Below are 12716 nucleotides of genomic sequence, written 5' to 3'. Positions count from 1 at the left end.
AAAATATAAATGGGCAGATGAGCAAATACCTAGGTATAATACAAGGTGTAACATCTGAAAATATTCTTTTACAGAAAATCATGTGAGACTGAGGATTACTGTGTTCACTTATGTTCTTTAATAGCTGACATTGTGTTAAAATGTTCACATCCAATTATTAACACAGAGGCATTGATGCAGAATATGAAACACAAAAATAACAATAAGGTAGACAATAGTCAAAGAACATAAAATGAAATGTATGCACAGAAAGATAGGTAAACAGAAAAGAGTGGATGCACATGAAGATAAAGAAGGAGGAGGGGAGTATCATGAGATAGGGAGGGTGGAAACCACACGTCATGGGTACTGATGCCTGTGGCATAACACATAAAAACCCCAAACCTCATCAGTCAGCCTTCTCAACTAAACAGAACGTAGCAGCTGCCATCCGCAACAGGAGGGAGCCCAAGACTACCTGTAGTACTGTGACCAATTAAAATCTGGGGCACACAGCCACTCCACTGAGCAAGATGAGTCAGATTATTACACTTTGTCTAGGAATGCTGATATTGGCACTTATTATACCAAGCCAGGTGAGATTTGTACATTATTTGGATTATTAATATTAATAATCAGATTGAGTCCAGATGTTTGCATAGATTAGGAAAATATCATTGTAATTGTATGGTTACTATTATAATATCATTAAAGTAATTATGTGAATATAACTTTCAATTACATTATTGCATTAGTGCCAGCTTGGTAGCATTTTGCCTGTCTGCAAAATATTATAGCTTGCACTGAGGTTTAGTGAATGGACCTGCACATAATATGCCTTAACTTGACAGTGGTTTATTGTTTATACTTTTCCACTACATTTTCAGATGCATTTGTGCAATTTTAAGATATATAACATAATTTACAAAAAAATAATAATTGTATAACAATGTAAATATTTTGTCTATAACATCCACACTCTCGGACATTTAATGTATGTTTTTCTTATAACAGCAGAATTTTTATTGACATTTGAACTATTTTGCAGAAATGTGAATAAGACAAATGTCAGGGAGTCCGTGTAGAGATATTTCTGTGTCTGTTAGTTTACATGATTGGATGTAGATATCATTAGCCATGAAATAACTGACTAGTGAGCTTACATATATCTATCATTTTGAATAAGTATATAACATTTTGTAGAAGGGATTGTTTGAAACGTTATTTTTAATAATATTCCCCATCCATCTACAATACAATGGGGTGTTAACATTACTACCAGCACATTGACCTTCAGCTGATGAAGAGCAAACCAACATTAAACATTATTAATTTGAACTTGCTTACCATATAACAAAATAGGAGACAAACTTATTGCATGAAAATAAGTGTTACAGAGAGAGTGACATGTTTTCAGTTATCTAGAAATCTTGCCCTACAGTATACGGGAAGCTCTTTTCATAGATAGTTCAACCCATGAATTTCACATTTAATAGTTAAGGATCAGTAACCTATGCTATCAGTATAAGCTATACAATGATCTGACAGTAGCCACCATTTGCACAATACTCAAGGTTGCCATATATGAACAAATACATAGTTAGCATGTGAGTATGTAAACTAGAATATAGTACCGTAGTTCTCACTTTTCTATGAGTCTAAGGAGAACATATGTTTTGTCACTGACAAGGACCATATGTTACTTTTTGTGGTAGAGTAGGATGTTTGGTGAGTGGTTCTCTGTGTTCTGCTCAAGAACACTGCTCATAGTTTATATGGAATGGATAAATATGCTCAGAGGGTACATTTCCCTACATATTGTGTTTACCAGTTGGCAGCCATGATATATATATATATATATATATATATATATATATGTTACAGAGTGACATGGCTCCATCTTAGTGCACCTGGAAAGATTTTCTCCATAGTATTGTATCTGTGTTTATATTGCACTTGTAAAACATACAAAATAGAGATTATTGATCAAAAAGTGAAATAAGTGCAGTATGACATATTAAAAATGACAGTAAATAGTGTTTACACATAGGAAGTCTAAAGCAGAAGTATGAAATTACAACCTCTATCAGTCAGTTGGTAATAAGATTATATGCAAATTATGATCTTTTACCGATGGCTTCTGGTGGAAATAAAAAAAGATCTGTATCCTTTCTACTTGTGAGCTATATTTAGCAAGTGAATTAAAAGAAAATTGAAGCTCAGCTCTTGCAACCCCTTTCCATACCTACACAGCACACTGACCTACTTTTAGTTTATTTAATTTTACTTTGTTACAGCAACTTTGATATTTGGAAAATAGATAACGTGCTTCTAAAAATTTGTTACAATTAATCTGAGAGGGCAATTTTTGGGAAAACAAAACTCAGACATTTTAAATGTTTTCCCCTTTAGGAAAACCCCTTCAAAATCATACTGTACATACTGTACCTTCTCTTGTACAGCAAATAGGCCATCCACCCTAATTACCTGAGGCCGCTGCTCGTTTTCCCTGCACTGACACCGCCACAGTTCCTGCCTGCTTGCCCTACAATAATTACAGTGGATTTACATACACATACTGTAACTTTTTACAATGATGTGTTTAACCATTCACATTCTGTATGAATTTATATGTATTATCCACTTCTTGCCCACATAAAGAAAACCATAGCTCTAGCCAAGCAAGCGGGAGCTCTGTATAGTATAAGCTCCTATACATTGTGTACTTTGAGGGCAGGCAATACTCTGCTTGCCTCCTGCACTGGAACCATGCTGTCGCCAACAGATTCTGGGTCTGGTTGCAAAAACCAGGAGCCACTTCAAGAATGCTGATTTATTATTATATTGTATTCATTATTTTATTTCTATAGCACACACATATTCCACATGGAACAGTCAATCACATTCACCTCAGCAGGTGAAAACAAATCCCAGATGAGTGCCGGCTTTCGGGGCTAATTGGACAGCCCCCAGATGATATCAATTAGCCATGGTAAATTACTGAGATTGATTGATTTCCCCCTAAGCTTAATGTTTATATTTAGACATATTTTAAAAAATAAGTGAATATTTAAATAAGTATCTTCTCTATTGGGTTGCATATACAAAGTGTAAAAAAAGAAAAGAAAAACGGGCTAAACAAAAAGAAGAAAATACAGAATACTCTGATGCTAAATATCTCCCTTCAATAAATAGGTTTGCTACTAGCGTGGAGGGCAATTGCTATGATTTCAATATGTTATGAACACTATGTACAAAAAGGTACACAGCGCTGGGGTTAGAATTTCATATTTAAATATATGTTAGGAAATATTTGCTCATCCATTAAGGCACAGATAATCAGGGGTGTATCTAGGGGTCTGGGCGCCCCTGGCAAAGTAAGGGACTGGTGCCCCCCATATTTGAAACAGGGAAGGTGCATGTGCAAAAAGGGACATGATCTTGTGGGAAAGGGACATGACCATACAATAGTTCCCCTATTCAAATTATGCTACAGAGTAGTAACCCTTATACACATCGGCCCTCATTCCGAGTTGTTCGCTCGTTATTTTTCTTCGCATCGGTGCGATTAGTCGCAAACTGCTCATGCGCAACGTTTGCAGAGCGCCTGCGCCAAGTAAATTTGATAAAAAGTTTGGTATTTTTCTCACGACTTAACGAAGAAATCTCTTCGTTCTGGTGATCGGAGTGTGATTGACAGGAAGTGGGTGTTTCTGGGCGGAAACTAGCCGTTTTATGGGTGTGTGCGAAAAAACGCAGCCGTTTCTGGGAAAAACGCGGGAGTGTCTGAAGAAACGGGGGAGTGTCTTGGCGAACGCTGGGTGTGTTTGTGACGTCAAACCAGGAACGAAACTGACTGAACTGATCGCAGTGGCAGAGTAAGTTTCGAGCTACTCAGAAACTGCTAAGAAATTTCTATTCGCAATTCTGCTAATCTTTCGTTCGCAATTCTGCTATGCTAAAATACACTCCCAGTAGGCAGCGGCTTAGCGTGTGCAAAGCTGCTAAAAGCAGCTAGCGAGCGAACAACTCGGAATGAGGGCCATCATGCCCACACAGTAGCAGTTCCCTTTACACATTATGCCCACACAGTAATTCTTATAACACTAAGGAGACATCAGCAGTGCCTGGCCTGATTGAGGAGGCAATGCCACCCAAGGCCAGGTAGTATAATTAAATAGTAGTGCAAAGAAGTGCAGCGCAGTGCACTGCCCAGTGGTGCAAGTTGAAAAAAAATCTCAGTGGTACTGTGTGCACGTACCGAACACCAAAAAATGGGTGTGCCATATTGGGCATGGCCAATGAAAATGGGGGCGTGATACCAGGGACGTGCGGTGAGCTAAATGGCTCAGGAGACACTGGCTAACCCCAGAGCCAGATTTACATACAATATATGAGCCAAATGGTACAACTGGGCATTATACACAGGTGCAGCAGTATAAACTCCTGGAAATCTGGTGAGTTTTGATCAGAGATGTGCTGAAAAGATAAGCAGGTTAGGCACTGCCTCACCTGCCATAGACTTTTTACTCCAGAGTTTGGGCTATAAAAATTATTAGAATAATGCAAAGAAGATATTTCAAACAAATTATCAGTATTTTTCATATATTTTATTCAGTCAAAACTTTGGTTTAAACGTAAGTATGACAGGAAAGGCTCTGCCTCACCTGCCTCACCCCTCCGCACGTCACTGCATGATACACATATGACCCCAATAGTGCTGTGCCAGATATACATATGCCCCCAATAGTGCCAGATACACACATGCCCCACAGTGCCAGATACACATATGCCCCCACAGTGCCAGATATGCTCCACATTGCCAAATACACATGCCCCCACAGTGCTAGATATGCCCCCACAGTGACAGATACACATATTCCCCACGTTGCCAGATATGGCCCATGTTGCCAGATATGCCCCTACAATGCCAGATACACATGCCCCCACAGTGCCAGATATGCCATCATAGTGCCAGATATGCCCCCAGCACTGCAACTCACCATTGTTGTTAATGCTTCTGCTGCTGCCTGGGGCCGGCACTGTCTGCTGCTGTTGGGGAGAGGAGAGTACAGCACGAGCCTCTCCTGCCCTCAGTCCAGTCTCCTTCTGCGGCGTCGGCGTCCTGTAGCTCAGATTCTGGTGTTAGTCAGTAAGTCAGTCAGAGCTCACGGTCCGGCAGCGGCGGCTCCTGATTGGCTGCTGGCCCGCGAGCTCTGACTGCCTCATGAACCGGCGTTTGAGTACATGCTGCCGCAGCCACCGGACTCAAAGGGGGGAGAAACCACCAGTCTATGGACTGAAGGGGGCAGAAGAGGAGAGGCGAATGCTGCACTCTCCACGGTGTCTGCAAGGTGGCGGCCCGGCGGTACTGCGTACCGGCACAGAATTTCGCAGTACCGCCATACTTGCAGCACTGGCACTACCTAACTCTCCTATTCAAATGTACATAGCTGTAGTCCCCCCAGAACATAGCCATAGTGCTCAACAGAACACAGCTCATAGCTATTTCCCCCCTCCCAGCACAGTTATAGTCCCCACCCCCCTCCCAGCACATAGCCATAGTCCCCTCCCAGTAAATAGCCATAGCCTCCCCACCTCTCCAAGGAATAACCGTAGTCCCCCCAGCACAAAACCGTAGTCTCCACCTCTCCCAACACAGTCATGCAGTAGTCCCCACACCCCTCCCATCACATAACAATGGTTCCCTGCCAGCATAGATAGCCATAGTCCCCCTCCCTGCACATAGCCCCTCACCTCCCCAAACACATAGCCATAGTCCCCATCCCCCTCCCAGCACATAGCTGTAGTCCGCCCTTAGCACATACTGTAGCAGTAGTCTCCCCCACTCCCAGCATATCCAGTACATAGCCCCCCCACACAGAACATAGCCCTAGTCCCCTCCCCATAACATCCCACCAGATAGCCGTAGTGTCTGGTAATAACTACTGTGCCGAGCTGCCTGGGATGGAGGGCGGAGGATCGCTCTGCAGGCAGGAGCTGGCACCGCCCCAAACTACGTGAAGAAACTGAAAGTAAACTACAGCTCCCAGTAGCCCTAACCGCCCGGAGCTCCTGACAGCAAGGATTGCTGGGAGTTGTAGTTTACTTTCAGTTTCTTCCCTGTAGTGCATTGCGGTGCCGGACACTGGCGCCAGCTCCTACCTGCTGAGCGATCCTCCGCCCTCCATCCCAGGCAGCTTGGCACAGCAGGTATTGCCAGACACTATGGCTTAAGGGATTCCACCCACTGGGCGAGGGTGGCACTGTTGGACGGCACCCCCTGCTCAGCTGGCGCCCCTGGCGAGTGCCATCCTGGCCAATGGGTAGATACACCCCTGCAGATAATTGCTAAAAATAAACAAATTTTTTAATTCAGAGTTTCCCAAACTCCACCATTATAGCCCAGGTTTAAAGGATATCCATGCCTAAGTCCAGATGGGTAAATCAAATTGACTGAGATAATAATTAATTCAACTGTGCTCAAGCATGGATATCCTTAAAACATGGGGGGTCATTCCGAGTTGTTCGCTCGCAAGCTGCTTTTAGCAGCATTGCACACGCTAAGCCGCCGCCTACTGGGAGTGAATCTTAGCTTCTTAAAATTGCGAACGAAAGATTCGCAATATTGCGATAAGACATCTCTGTGCAGTTTCTGAGTAACTTGAGACTTACTCTGCCAGTGCGATCAGTTCAGTGCTTGTCGTTCCTGGTTGACGTCACAAACACACCCAGCGTTCGCCCAGACACTCCTCCGTTTCTCCAGCCACTCCCGCGTTTTTGCCAGAAACGGTAGCGTTTTTTGACACACACCCATAAAACGGCCAGTTTCCGCCCAGAAACACCCACTTCCTGTCAATCACATTACGATCACCAGAACGAAGAAAAAACCGTGAGTAAAATTTCTAACTGCATAGCAAATTTACTTGGCGCAGGCGCAGTGCGGACATTGCGCATGCGCACTAAGCGGAAAATCGCTGCGATGCAAAGAAATTTACAGAGCGAACAACTCGGAATGACCCCCATGGACTGTAATGGTGGAGTTTGGGGAACTCTGCTTTAATTCATTACAAAATGTTAAAATGTACTCAGTTACATTGCATAAAAGAAAAGTCTGAGGAAATATTGGTGTCCGTATAGCCAGGGCCATATTAACAATGGGGCGGATGGAGCTCCAGCTCCAGGCCTCCACATAGAAATAGGCCCATCATAATGACAGCATGATGATGAATAGACACCCAGTTGCCCATAAATCAAAAGGTTTTTTTTACAGAGTGATGCAGTTTTTCAGCTTTTACCTTATTAGGAAGACATTGGGCCTGATAGCGTACACGCCTACATGACACTAGCCACACCCATTTACAAGTTTGCATTCTCTCACACAAACTCATTGACCATATTTTCTTCACTGCAAGTAGACCATAGTGTTCTGTTGGTTGATAAAGTAGCTGACAAACAATACATTGCATATTAACGTTAATGGCATAATGATAAAGATAAAGATAAACCATCATCTGTATGCCTTCCTAAATACATTTCAGGCAATATGGGATGTATGTGTGACATATGGAGCGAAAAGTACTGACTTACAGAAAGAGTTCCAGTAATGTTGTGAGGAGTATTGCCTGTTGGATGAGGTTGGCCTGTGATTGAGCCTACTGTGCTTTTGCTATATCCTGTATTTTATATTGTTTGTACGTTATTTTAGCCAGGATTGTTTTCTACATTCTCATGCCTGTAATATACATTTCCTTCACATTCAGCATTTATAATTTCCCCCTATTCATTCCTTTCTATTTAGTTTGTATTACAAAAAAAAACAATTCCAAGAAAAATCACTTATTAAAATGAATACAGGTGTGTATGTAAATGTTGTGCACCTGCATTAGCATAATCAAACATATGATCTTAATACATTTTACGTTAGCTTGCATATTGTACTTTCACGAGATAGTTGGGATAAAATAATTATTATGTACATCCAGTAACAGCTCTGAGATCTTTGACTCCTACCAGTGGCGTAAGTAGAAATGTATTTTCCCCCAAGCTAAAACATTCTCTGGCGCCCTCCCCCCATAATTGCCACTAGCAAAGGAATGAATCGTCACGCTGTAGGCGTGCGCTGCAAAAAGGGGTGTGGCTTTGCTGAAATGTGTGTGGATTTGCATAAAGGAGCGTGGCATTGCAGGAAAAGACTACCTTATACCCCATTTTTGCAACCTGCATGCCCAGACGTTGGCCACCACAGGAAAAGAAAGTAATCCTGATTCATGCCCCTTACATTATTTGTAATTTTTCCTCCTTATAGTAATACCCAGTATACATTATGCCACATACTGCAATGGCCCTTAGACATTATGCCACACACAATAATACCCATGACACAATATGCCACACACCGTAATGCCTCCGACACATTATGCCACACACCATAATGCCTGTGACACATTATGCCACGCATCGCAATGCCCATTTTACTAGACACTGCAATGCCCCTGATACATTATAGCACATACAATGCCTGTGACACATTTTGACACACACCGTAATGTCCATGATACATTATGCCACACACTGCAATGTCCGTGATACATTATGCCACACACTGCAATGCCTGTTATACATTATGTAACACACTGCAATGCCCCTGAGACATTATACCACTTACCACAATGCCCGTGACATAGTACACCACACAAAGTAATGCCTGAGATATATTATGCCACACACCGCAATGCCCATTACACATTAAGCCCTAAATTAAGGCGTCTAATTACTTTTAAATTACCTGCTGGTTGCCAGGGGTTTCATGCTCTTGGTTCCATGCACGGTGCCAGGGGTTTTTATGCTCAGGGTGTCATGCTCGTTGCCAGGGGTTTAATGCACTAGGTGTTATGCTTGTTGCCAGAGGTATCATGTGCTAGGTGTCAAGCTTGTTACCAGGGGATAATATTCGTTGCCAGGGGTTTCAAGCACTGGGTGTCATGCTCGTTGCTAGGGGATAATGCTTGTTGCCAGGGATTTCATGAGCTGGATGTTGTGCTTGTTACCAGGGGGTAATGCTTGTTGCTAGGGCTGTGCTCCCAGTGCCACATATGCCCCCAGTGCCAGATATTCCCCCACAGTGCCAGATAAAAATATGCTCCCATAGTGTCAGAAACACATATGCCCCAGTGCCAAATATGCCCCCCCAGTGCCAAATATGCCCCCCCCAGTGCCAAATATGCCCCCCAGTGCCAGTTACACATATACCCCCAGTGCCAAATATGTCCCCCAAGTGCCAGTTACACATATACCCCCAGTGCCAAATATGCTCCACCAGTGCCAGTTACACACCCTCCCCGGGCTACCCCGCTGCTATGAGTTTTGGGAAGGAGCCAAAGGGCACAGCGCGTGCCTCTCCTGGCTGTGTACTTCCTGTGTCTCCAGCGGCGTGTCTGTCAAATGAAGTGCTGGTTCATGAGCCAATCAGTGCTTGCAAATCGGCAGCTGCCGGTCCACGAGCTCTGATTGGCTCACGACCCAGCACTTCATTTAACAGCCGCCGGAGACCCAAGAGGGACACACAGGAGAGGCACGCACTGTAACCTCCGGCTCCTTCCCAAAACTCACAGCAGCAATCAGTGGTGGAGGTGGCGCCCCCATAGCCCTGCGCCTCCAAGCCACTGCAGTAGCTGCGGGGGCAGTAGTTACACCACTGACTCCTACCATTCAGTAGTTCTGGGGTCTATGTACTAAGCCTTGGAGAGAGATAAAGTGGATGGAGATAAAGTACCAGCCAATCAACTCCTAACTGTCATTTTTCAAACACAGCCTGTAACATGGCAGTTAGGAGCTGATTGGCTGGTACTTTATCTCCCTTCACTTTTTCCTCCATCCATGGCTTAATACATAGACCCCTTAAATCCAAAGTAGACTGCTGATTCATTCATATATGTGTCTAAACATTTTGGAGAGGATTCAATATTTGGCCAAATGTGCTTTATTGAAACTACTAGAATACCTGCTTAGCCTGTCCATTGCTTCCAATCTGAATCCAAGACGATAGGCAGTGGTGAAAAAGTAAAAATCATGAGAACAAATTGCTAGCATAATAAAGGTAGCAGGGAAATGTATTACAGGTTGAGTATCCCTTATCCAAAATGCTTGGGACCAGAGATATTTTGGATATGGGATTTTTCCGTATTTTGGAATAATTGCATACCATAATGAGATATCATGGTGATGGGACCTAAATCTAAGCACAGAATGCATTTATGTTACATATACACCTTATACACACAGCCTGAAGGTCATTTTAGCCAATATTTTTTATAACTTTGTGCATTAAACAAAGTGTGTCTACATTCACATAATTAATTTATGTTTCATATACACCTTATACACACAGCCTGAAGGACATTTAATACAATATTTTTAATAACTTTGTGTATTAAACAAAGTTTGTGTACATTGAGCCATCAGAAAACAAAGGTTTCACTATCTCACTCTCACTCAAAAAAGTCCGTATTTCGGAATATTCCGTATTTCGGATATTTGGATATGGGATACTCAACCTGTAGTTATAAAGTGCATGATACTGTACTAACATTCCTTTGCATGGGTTTTGTTCACTTATTTATCCTTCTATCTGTTTATTTTAGGTTCACAGTCAAAGTACTAATTTAACGAGTGCAACAACAATGGGTCAAAATGCCTCCACGTCATCTCACAATTCAAGTGGCGTATCACCTGTTACAACTTCCAAGAACGCTACAACACCACATGGGCATGCAGATTCCTTGTACTCATCCTCTTTACTTTTCCTAAGTTTTGCCTCTATCTCTCTTTTTAACCTCTACTGCTGATAAACTGTGACCTAAATACAACCATAGCAATTCCTCGCCACTTCTGCTCGCTTCTGTTCTGATAACCAAGCACACCATGGAATGGCATACAATATGTGATGCTGTACAAGATCAATATACTCCCCAGTTCAGACGGAGAAGCTTATCTTGACTGAGGCTTTCCCTAGCTGAATGATATGTCAGGCACAGGGAACTAAAAACCTTCAGTGTCTAGTCCACCAAGAATCAAATTTCCTAAATGGAAGAAGTGAGACACTATCCCACAGTGAAACCCAACAAGATGTATAGTATGAGCGGCAAGACAACATCATTGTAACAGAGCCGGTGATGAGGTCAGCAAGATCACTGCATAAACTTGATGGACCTACAGACTGTTTTGCTCATAATTATATATATATATATATATATATATATATATATACATAATACAAAAATGTATATTGTCCCGCAACCAGTATGGTAATAATGCTTTCATTCCATCTTTATCTGTGTGTCGATGAGTCAATTTAGACTGTGAAAGACATACCTATATCAAGCAGTCTGGAAGACTGATGACAAAGAAAGGCGAGCTTGGTCTCTGTGATGAAAAGGAGTCATTGTACTAGAATGATGGAAAAAAACTGAATTGCTCCTAGGATTCCTCTTCCAATCAGCTTGATGTAGTAGCATGTCCTTGCCAGCTACTTTCTAAACAAATATGTGTTGCTGTTAGTTGGTTCTTTGCACTTTATAGATATTCTACTTCTTCTTAGCCATATTACCAGCAAATGATGATACGATTGGAAACTTTCTGCACTCTCTAGTTTGTTCATGTCAGTTTCCTGGTGTGTTTTCAAGGCGAAAGATCACTTATACATTCATTGGTTACTGATATGAGGGTCCAGTAATTGCAATGCAATATAAAGATGTCCTTGAAGTCTCTTTAGAAAGCAACGACACCGCAGTAAACTAAATAAAAGCTGTTTTTTTGTGTGTTTTTTTTAATTTGTTGCAATGCATTGACATTTCACTGAGCCATCTTCCAATCTGTACCCTCAATTGCTTTACATGTGTTTATGTATTTATTTTAATAAGGGATAATTCTCATTGAACTAAATACAATTCTAGATAATATTAACAGCACATTAACACATCACCTTGAAACTTAATGTATTGATTAAACAAATTCCAAACCTATATTAGCTTGCAACATAAGCTCTTCCTGATGTCATTAAGACTGGACTTCCAATTTAACAACTTCTAAATAAAAGATAAAATTAGCAGAATACCTATTAATTTAAATTCCTCTTTCTTGTACATGCATTATGGAAAATCTAAAACATATGTATTTTGCAATGTCATATCAATATCTTTTATGTAAGAGCAAAGAGCATTTCACTTATTATTCACATTCCCCTATAGTTATGTAACTGTGCTGTGACACAACTTACAGTTGTTGAATATGACCGGTGCAGTGCCTACGGTAACTATGTCTGCAGTACAAAGAAGATACGGTAACTACTTGCTGTTTTTAATAATGGTGTAAAAATATAGGGACATACTTTTAGGAGTTAATGACTAGGGGATTATTGGGTGTGATATACTATTGACTTCAATGCATTACTATATGTGCCAGGAAATATTGACCTCTGCAATAATTGATGATCATTTTGTAAGTTTAATTTAATCAAATAAAATAAACATGAAGGAAGCTGATTATTCACTTTCTGATTTGTAAACAGAATGAAATACTTTTATTTTATTCATCTATCTCTCTCCTGTTTAGATTTTACTTGTTTACACATAGTTCATAAATTCATAATAGTGTCGTTTAATTGTATTTTTTGTGGACAAGAAAAAAGAAAGATGGGATGATAACGTCTAGCTTTGCTGGGTAACCTGTTTACATGT

General features: G+C 41.4%; 1 long non-coding RNA gene across 1 annotated transcript; it reads left to right on the top strand.

Moving 5' to 3' along the window:
• Window positions 1-355: 355 nt before the first annotated feature.
• On the top strand, window positions 356-12516 carry LOC134909799 (uncharacterized). The gene is made up of 2 exons (XR_010176031.1): window positions 356-575; window positions 10623-12516. It is a non-coding gene; the product is annotated as an uncharacterized LOC134909799 (long non-coding RNA).
• The last annotated feature ends 200 nt before the right edge of the window (window positions 12517-12716 follow it).

This window comes from Pseudophryne corroboree, chromosome 4 (genome assembly GCF_028390025.1).
Source record: "Pseudophryne corroboree isolate aPseCor3 chromosome 4, aPseCor3.hap2, whole genome shotgun sequence".
Classification (NCBI taxonomy): domain Eukaryota; kingdom Metazoa; phylum Chordata; class Amphibia; order Anura; family Myobatrachidae; genus Pseudophryne; species Pseudophryne corroboree.
Note: the sequence above shows the minus strand (reverse complement) of the source record. Positions and strands in the feature narration are given on the sequence as shown.